A 9855-nucleotide genomic window follows, 5' to 3' on the forward strand; every position below is an offset into this window, starting at 1 on the left:
GGACTGTAAAATATCCATAATTATAAAAAATAACAGATATTCAATACGAATCCCAAAGAAATTCGATATTACTGGTAGTAAGTTTACTAGACAAAGAAGTGTGAAACGGAGCTATTTGTAAGATTGCCAGGCAACATAAGAGTCAAAGAGAAGATTAATCATGATTCTGTATTTCTCTATGCTAACTGAAATTAAGTTATGATAAAATCTGATCCCTTATGTGCCTCCTAACAAAAGTTTCATATTCAATTTTCTCGCGTGCATCCTCTGAGGTTAATTTCTTAAAACTTTATTAATAGGTAGGAGATGCAACGAAAAAAACCCACTATGTAACTAATTTCTAAATAAACTTTGGGTTTTTCATGAAAATGTGACATTTTCCCATGAATGTTTTACTTGAATTGTAATAGGCTACTGTTGCAAGTAAATATTTCACATATATATCTGATACTTCTAAATGTCTATGAGGTTCAGAAAAATTAATTCATTTCGTTGTTATAGAAATTCTATTTGCTTATTTTGTTATTAATTTTAAAATGATTGCAACTCCTTAGCTAAAGTTTTGCATTGCGCACACCGATAGACACTTGTACCTAACGTCTGCCTTGCCCATGAGAAGTTCGGGCTAAGCATTCCTTTCTCCAGTCAATCTGTTTTGCAAGCAGAGACGACACACAGATGAAGCCTATGTAAGCAGATTATTGAGGTTAAAAGGAACAAATGCTGATACGGCAATGATGACGTCGTCACTTGGCAGGAGATTGCTCTCAGCCAGCTAAGAGTTACGTTACTTGCTGTAATAAATACGACTTTAGGATAAATTTTTTTTGTTTTTTTAATACTCGACCCCACATGAGAAGAATGTCTGAAAAAAAACAGTACCAAAATTGAACAATATATTAGTTTTTTTCATGTTGGAAATCTGCATAATTGTAATTATGTTAAATTAAATATACCTTATTCAACTAATGAAAAAGGTTTCCATACAAATTCTATATATATTATTAGCCCTGTATAAGATTCATATAGGATTATTTCATAGATAACATTTTCACTTCTAGACTTCCTGACTTTAAAATCTCTTTTATTTGATTTTATTTATTTTATTTATTATTATTTTATTTATGTATTTATTTATTTAATTTTTTTTTTATTTTCATTGACTACGAATATAAATCACCGGGACAGACTATATATCAGTAGATTTTGGATATGTGTTTGAACTTTTAGCTTATTTGTCATTACTAAAGCGTTAAGTTAGAGTTCAAATCTTTACGCATATATATTTGGATATTCAATTAATCTATGGTTACGTTTTGCTTATTGATTTTATCGTGATTCCTTTTTTATTATAATTTGTAACCCTTCCGACTTCTTACGGAGTGTTTATATTGACTCCACTTGTATCCATAGTTTATTTTTATTTTTTTAATATTTATTTATTTTATATTTTTTATATATATATTTATAAAATTAATGGTTGGCTTGAATATGTGGAAAAGTGTTCTAGCGGCGTACCGTATAAGGCTACTTGTGGCATCAATTCTATAGATACAAGATATAAATGATAAAGGTATTTAAAACCGCGAGAACCGCTATAATCCAGTTCGGATCCAACATCACGAGTTGTAACTCGTAAGACATTGACACTTCCTATTTAATTATCCGTTATTCTACCAAACCGATTGACTCTGGGTGATAAAATATATTATTGGTTTTCTTAATGGAAAGGAATTCACACCACTGTTATGGAGATTATTATTGATTTACACCACCCGAGTCAGATTATCATGTGTTTTGAATTCCATGTTTACTGATTTAGCACTCATAAATATTCCTAATGCACTCAATTGCTGGTGTTTGTTTTTAGTGCTATTACTTCTATATAACGTGTCAAGGAACTATTAACACTAAGAAGTGTTTATTCCCTCTGTCAGACTCGTAACTCTGTTAATAATTCTAAGTATATTCTTTCAAGGATTGATTTGGCACAGGATAGGCCCCTAAACTGACAGGTGTCTTAGTGTATCCCTTGTTTTTCATGACACGTGTTACAATTAGTTATGTGCTTTTTTATATCTGTAAGCATTGTAGGCCAGTAAAACAGTGATTTGGCTTTCTGTGACATAGGAGGGAACCCATGGATGACGGAATGCAACCAGTTTATGACGATTGGTATGAGAGAGATTATTACTACTACCTGGTCGTTAGTCATCTGCTGTGTTCTTCGGGTTTTCCTCGTCACGGACCTACATATAATATTAAATTTGATTACATTATCTGATACACATACTTTAAATATACTTTTGCTTAGGGTTTCTGCTCGAAGTGTGTTGTTTTTGGCTTAGCTACTGCTGACCCTGTTTTCGTTCGAAGTGTTTATTATTTTGCTTATTTTTGCTGCTGACTCTTGCTTTGTTCATTTTGTAACAGTTCTGCGCTCCAACCCAGATATTCAATGGTCGCGATATCTTGGGTTAAGGAATTTTCTTGTTTAGATACGGTTTTTAAACAATAGGCACGGATGTTTCTATATCTTTTAGTCCAATTAATGGTTCTTTGCTGTATGGTGCGGGATTGCGGGATAATGCGTCAGCTATGATATTTGCTTTCCCCAGGTAGATATCTTATCTTGGCTCCAATAACCTGAATGATCATTTGTCACCGAGTTCCTTTTGGACTGTGATTAAAGCCTTTGAAAAAACTCGGTAAAGGACTCATGTTCAGTAAGGACTTTATCAGGATAGCCATAGATTATGAACTTAAAATGTACTAGTGTTAAAGATACCTAGCCCTTCCTTGCCTATTACTGCATATTTACTTTCAGAGGGCTTTAGTTTACGTGAATAAAAAGCTATAGGGAAGAACTGTTTATCATATTACTGAAGTAGTATCCCTCTTACCCCTTGGTCTGAGGCGTCTGTTGCAATAAAAAAAATTCCTTATTTAAATCAGGGATTTTTATTTTTTAAGTTAGGTAAGCTGCATTTTCCGCTTTTAAGATATCGAACGCCTGTTGATGCTTTTCAGACCATAATAAATCTACGCTCTTCTTCGTAAGATCTGTTAAAGGAGCTGTCATGATTGAAGAGTTACATATTTACATACGATTGTAATACCCACTACAGCGCAAAAGTGCTGTATCCCCCTTTTACGTTAATAAGTACCGGAAAGTTTATGAATAGCCGACACCTTACCATGGACTACTTTTAAGACCTTGACCAGACACATAAAACCTAGATAAACATGTTCGGTTTTTAAAAACTCACATTTAGATATTTTACTCTGAGATTATTTGTCTTTGTCTCTGTAGCACTAGCTCTACTTTATTGGTTAATGTACTTCTAAGGTATTAGAAAAGATTACAAGATCATACCATATAGGCATGTAGGTTTCCCCTAAAAGTCTCCAAAACACTATATTGTAATTGGGGCGCAACGTAAGCCGGAGGCATACGTAAAAAATTGATAATGTCCCCTGAGTGTGCTGAAAACGGAGTATGAGGTACAATCACTTAGGTAATGGTATCTGGTAAAAGCTTTTAAGTAAGTCCAAGCTGGTGAAAAATTTATTCTAACCTAACAGAGATAAGATGTCGTCGCTACATGGCACTGGAAACTATCGGGAGTCGTTTCCTTGTTTAAGCGACAGAAATCTACGCAGATACGCCAAGTCCGATCTTTTATGGCATGACGTTTTGAGGGAAAATTATATGGGCTATTTGATTTCCTAATGGCTCCTATTACTAACATATTTCAACTTCGTCATTTATCTCTATTTTGAAATTGCAGTGAGAGTCTATACGAAGGTACGTATATAGCTTTATGTTTGTCCTTAGACCGTATTTTGTGTTAAATTACATCCGTTTTTCCCAGAGATCACCTGCTAGTGGAGAAACTTCCTGGTATTCAGGTAAAAGATAAAAAAATTTCTGCTGAATCACCTCTGCTTGAATGACTTTACTGATAGTACTAGATAGATTATCAGAGAGATTCATCCACGACTGGTTGGGCGGGATTCAAAAATTAGCAACAATAAAAGAAATGCGATATTATATGTATAGGTTTTTGGTGGATTACTATATTAACTTGTTTGCAGCGAGTCAACCGTGTCTAGGGCTTTGTTCGCGGAAATCGTTATATTTCAGAGTGTCGGGAAGGATTAAAATTTTATTTCCCAGCAAAGTCTTTTTTACACGCACTAAGACATTCGAGGGTGCATGCTTCTCGAGATTTTGCGTGCAAAGTGCGACTGCGGTTGTGGGAGAATTCTGTTGGGTCATTTGAACAATGTTACGATTTTATGAGACAAATGTATAGTTCCTTTATATAAGTTATTATTTGATTAATTGTCTCTTTTTTGTTCAAACTGATTTTGATATGTTTGAAGGTTTATAGGATTTTCCTTTGATAAACACGCCTTATTTTGCAGGATGTAAGATAATATTTTGTGTATCCCTAGATGGATATCTTACAATTACACTAGATACAGATCAATGTTTTTTATAACTATAGAGGTATCTGTAAGCGCTCGCTTATCCGGACTTCTCATTAGGGAAGTTCGAACAACAGACGGTGAGTCCGTAAATACAGGATATTACGTGTACAAAAGAAATAAAACAAGATACTCTAATTTTTACAGCGCGTACAGTTGGGCTTAATCCACCACTACTTATAATAACTTACGTATTAAAAAAAAAAACGAAAACCTGCTCTGATTACTTTATACGGTCGTGTGTTTCATAGGGAAAATCCTTTTTAATTCAAAAAGATATTGGCATGTATGAACCAACATCGCTTTTCCCCACTCTGCTAGAGTCGCTTATTGTGTGGAATTTGCTATGCTTTGAACACTCGGCAGATTTAACTAACCTTGACCGCTTGACTAGGTGACACAGTAACCGAGTTTGCTTGTTTGATTCTGAAAGGCTACTGTTTCTATTTCTTTTTGTAATAATTAGGATCCTTCTCTTTATTACCATCGGCAACGTATTGTGTGTTTTTAGCATTATGTTGCTGGTTACGTATAAAGCAATGAATGACGAACTATTAGGAACCGAGCGATTACTAATAAGACAAGTTATCACTACTGCTTCAATATTAACTGTTTGTACTTCATTCTTTGCTAAAATTTGAAATAGTGAGGGATCCTGGTCGGCGCATTTAGCCTGATGAAAGTTTTTTACAAACATGTTATTCCTTGCAATCCAGCCATATTTTAAAAGTTAAGTTGAGTCATTGAGGTTCGATATTTTCTATAACTCAAAAAACTCAAGGCTAAAACTGCGATCGGGACTTTGCAAAGGAGCATTTATTGTCATGACCCGAAATAGTGTTACCTCTAATTTATCTAGATTTGTACGGGTGTTCCACTTGTTTTTTGTGTGTTTTCTAATCACTACGGTGCTTAACGACCCTATCCATGCATCTGTATAAATACAGACGTCCACTGCGTAAACGCATATTCACTGTTTAATTTGATTTGTTACGTAAGGGATTAATATCACCCCCAAATGATAAAATTAACATAGTATATGATTATGATATTTCAGTAGAACTTCTGGAAACAGACACTCAAAGATAAAAAACTCGCAGTAGCGAAATCTCAATGATGTAGATAATTTCTGTAAAAAAGTAAGATTAAGAATGTCTCGTAACTTCAGCCACAGGAATAACGAAATTCGACCTGCAAAGGAAACACTCAAAGTTAAAAAATTGTACTTAGCTTGCTTTTGTGGGAAGTCACGGTGTTCCGATAACGACACACGGCCTTGGTCCTCCTTCTCTATTTAGCGGATGACCTGGTTTGGCTTCAGTTTCCCCCGTGCGCGTTGTTTCGATGATTCGAGCCCTTGCAAGATCCGATGCTGCAGACGCGTTCGGTTTGTTTCTTGCAGTGCCGGAAACGCTCACTAACGATGTTTTCTTGAATGATTCTAATGAGAGACGAAGCTTCCGTTGCCGTAGGAAAAGGACACGTCGGTTTTGTTTCTTGAAGTTATTCACTAAACGATGATACTAAGTTGCTTGACGAATCTTGTTGTTTTCTGAAGTCGCTCACTAACGATGATACTAGGTTGCTTGAAGAATCTGCTGCTTTCGTCGTCGTTGACTTCATGATTTATTATTCTGTTTTTTCTTCGTAGGACGTTGTAGAGTTCTTCTGGTACGTGGCCACCAATATTTGGGCTTGTGCCTTGTATGATAAGGCGCCCTATGAGGTAATGTTAGACTAGCGATAATCTTACGCTAAGTCGGTTGGTATTGCACTTCCATCTTCAATGGAGTGTCTGGGGGTTTGTAGATCACTTACGAAGTCGGTATTATCTTGTTGGTTATTACGACGATGTGTTAAACTCATGGTGAGGAGGTTCTTGTAGAAAACACGAAATATAAAAATATATGTATTCTTCTGAAGTTTTACATGCTGAAGATCAGATATGATTGTACAAGTCTTCTAATAACGATAGCTTGATCGCTTCTGCCAATGATGATGGCTAATCCTATTCCTCTACATGATAAAGCTTAGGTAAGAGGTTACAGGTCTTCTAATGACGATAGCTAACTCTGTTCTGCTTGTCTACCATCTCTGTTACAAGTTATGAAGGAACAGACAGTAGTTCGAACATATGAACATACATACAAATGACATAGTTTCATACGAACACACAAATCAAATGAGACACGCTACAGATCACGTAGGCCGTTTGAATTATAGGTCGGGGTAGTTGTCTCAAGCAGGGAGCTTGGACTAATGTTTATAAACAATTGAATGACTACAGGTGACGGCATGTTATCTTAGCCTACATACTTATTGTATACGTCATCTTTAGCGTCTCTAGTCTGATCACATTCCTGCAAGCAATCTGGTTGACCTCTTTAGTTTTAGACTTTTATATATATGGACTAACATTCCATATTTTTATTATATAAACACTTACATATATATGTGTGTTTACGTGTGTATGTATAACCTTCATGACCTTTCCAAGATGAACTAAAGTTTAAAAAAACAAAAGTAAAAACAAAAAAAACTTTATATTTGTATAAATGTGTGTGTGTGTGTGTGTGTGCAACCTTCATAACCTTTTCAAAAGGAACTTAAAAAAAAAAAAAAAAAAAAAAACACGGACAAAATCCCCTTAAAACGAAAATATTTTTGCGCCTCATACGGAAATTACTTCTCAAGATATACACACTGTATATCTTACAAGCTCGAGTTGCTCCGAGAGTATAAAAGTGAAGCAGAAAAGTTGAGGCTTAAGAGGAAATAAGACATAACCTTCTCTTGAAGTATTTCTTAGGCTCTTTTTTTTTAATTTTTTTTTAATATTTTCTTATATATATTTTTTTTACTTTCCTTCTCGGGGGAAACTTATCACATTCAGTTCAGGTAAAGTTTTGGAAAATAAATTCTTTTTTACGGTGGAACACTTCGTCTTTATTGGATTTTGAACCTTGGCCTGGAAATTGTAATAAATTCAGAGACCAAACCCCGGGAACGGGAAAAACAAAATATATATATATATATATATATATATATATATATATATATATATATATATATATATATATATATATATATATATATATATATATATATATATATATATATATATATGTATATATATATATATATATATATATATATATATATATATATATATATACACACATGTATATACATAATATAAAATCTTAGTCTTGGTTTATAACAACAACAGTAGAAACCTTCGTATTCGTGGGATAAATTAACCACACAAATCCTAACGGGAAATAAGGCATAAAGGGAAACATTTTTCAACTTTTTACCCTTTTATGGCAAATGGTCCTCCTTAATCAAGACATTAAGATTTTTTCCGTAATTCGGTCTAACCAGCACTTCATTATATTCCCCAACCTCTCTCTCCTCTCTCTCTCTCTCTCTCTCTTTCTATGCTACATTGTCATTATCTCTTGAGTAAAATGTAACGTTCTGCAACATATTCACATTTCCATAAATGAATCACCTCAGAAATTTCTAATAAAAACGCAGTAGATTAGCGAATACTTTACCTAACGTTGTTTTCACAGAAGCACTTCGCATTATTTGCTCCTCGTATTATTATTATTATTATTATTATTATTATTATTTTTTTACTCTATCACAGTCCTCCAATTCGACTGGGTGGTATTTTATAGTGTGGGGTTCCGGGTTGCATCCTGCCTCCTTAGGAGTCCATCACTTTTCTTATTATGTGCGCCGTTTCTAGGATCACACTCTTCTGCATGAGTCCTGGAGCTACTTCAGCCTCTAGTTTTTCTAGATTCCTTTTCAGGGATCTTGGGATCGTGCCTAGTGCTCCTATGATTATGGGTACGATTTCCACTGGCATATCCCATATCCTTCTTATTTCTATTTTCAGATCTTGATACTTATCCATTTTTTCCCTCTCTTTCTCTTCAACTCTGGAGTCCCATGGTATTGCGACATCAATGAGTGATACTTTCTTCTTGACTTTGTCAATCAACGTCACGTCTGGTCTGTTTGCACGCATCACCCTATCCGTTCTGATACCATAGTCCCAGAGGATCTTTGCATGATCGTTTTCTATCACTCCTTCAGGTTGGTGCTCGTACCACTTATTACTGCAAGGTAGCTGATGTTTCTTGCACAGGCTCCAGTGGAGGGCTTTTGCCACTGAATCATGCCTCTTTTTGTACTGGTTCTGTGCAAGTGCCGGGCATTCACTTGCTATGTGGTTTATGGTTTCATTTTTCGTATTGCACTTCCTACATATGGGAGAGATGTTATTTCCGTCTATCGTTCTTTGAATATATCTGGTTCTTAGGGCCTGATCTTGCGCCGCTGTTATCATTCCTTCAGTTTCCTTCTTTAGCTCTCCCCTCTGTAGCCATTGCCAATTGTCATCGCTGGCTAGTTCTTTAGTCTGTCTCATGTATTGTCCGTGCATTGGTTTGTTGTGCCAGTCCTCTGTTCTGTCTGTCTTTCTCCTGTCTCTGTATATTTCTGGGTCTTCGTCTACTTTTATTAGTCCTTCTTCCCATGCACTCTTTTAGCCACTCGTCTTCACTGGCTTTCAGATATTGCCCCAGTGCTCTGTTTTCGATGTTGACGCAGTCCTATACTTAGTAGTCCTCTCCCTCCTTCCTTTCGTGTTATGTATAGTCTGTCCGTATTTACTCTTGGGTGTAGTGCTTTGTGTATTGTCATATGTTTCCTGGTTTTCTGATCTATGTTGCGGAGTTCTGCCTTCGTCCATTCACTATTCCTGCGTAATGTATGTGATTACTGGCACTGCCCATGTGTTTATGCTTTTATCATATTTCCTCCATTGAGTTTTGACTTGAGTATCGCCTTGAGTCTCTGCATATATTCTTTCCTTTCCGATCGTGTCCTTCATCTCTTGGTGTTTTATATCCCTTTCTTCCATTATTCCCAGGTATTTGTATCCTGTCTCATCTATGTGTTTGATGTTGCTCCCATCTGGTAGCTTTATCCCTTCAGTTCTCGTTACTTTGCTTTTGTATGTTGACTAAGGCGCTTTTTCTATTCCAAACTCCATCCTGATGTCCCCAGATACAATCCTTACAGTCTGGATTAGGGTATCTATTTCCTTGATGCTCTTACCATACAGCTTGATGTCGTCCATGAACATCAGATGGTTGATTCTGTTGCCTCTTTTCTTGAGTTGGTACCCGGCATCCATCTTCTGTAGTACTTTTGTCATGGGAATCATGGCTACTATGAAGAGTAGTGGGGACAGTGAGTCGCCCTGGAAGATCCCTCTCCTGATATTAACCTCTGCTAGTCTTATTCCAGAGCTTGTAAGTATTGTATTCCAGTTGCGCATTG

Source organism: Macrobrachium nipponense, chromosome 6, assembly GCF_015104395.2.
Source record: "Macrobrachium nipponense isolate FS-2020 chromosome 6, ASM1510439v2, whole genome shotgun sequence".
Taxonomy (NCBI): domain Eukaryota; kingdom Metazoa; phylum Arthropoda; class Malacostraca; order Decapoda; family Palaemonidae; genus Macrobrachium; species Macrobrachium nipponense.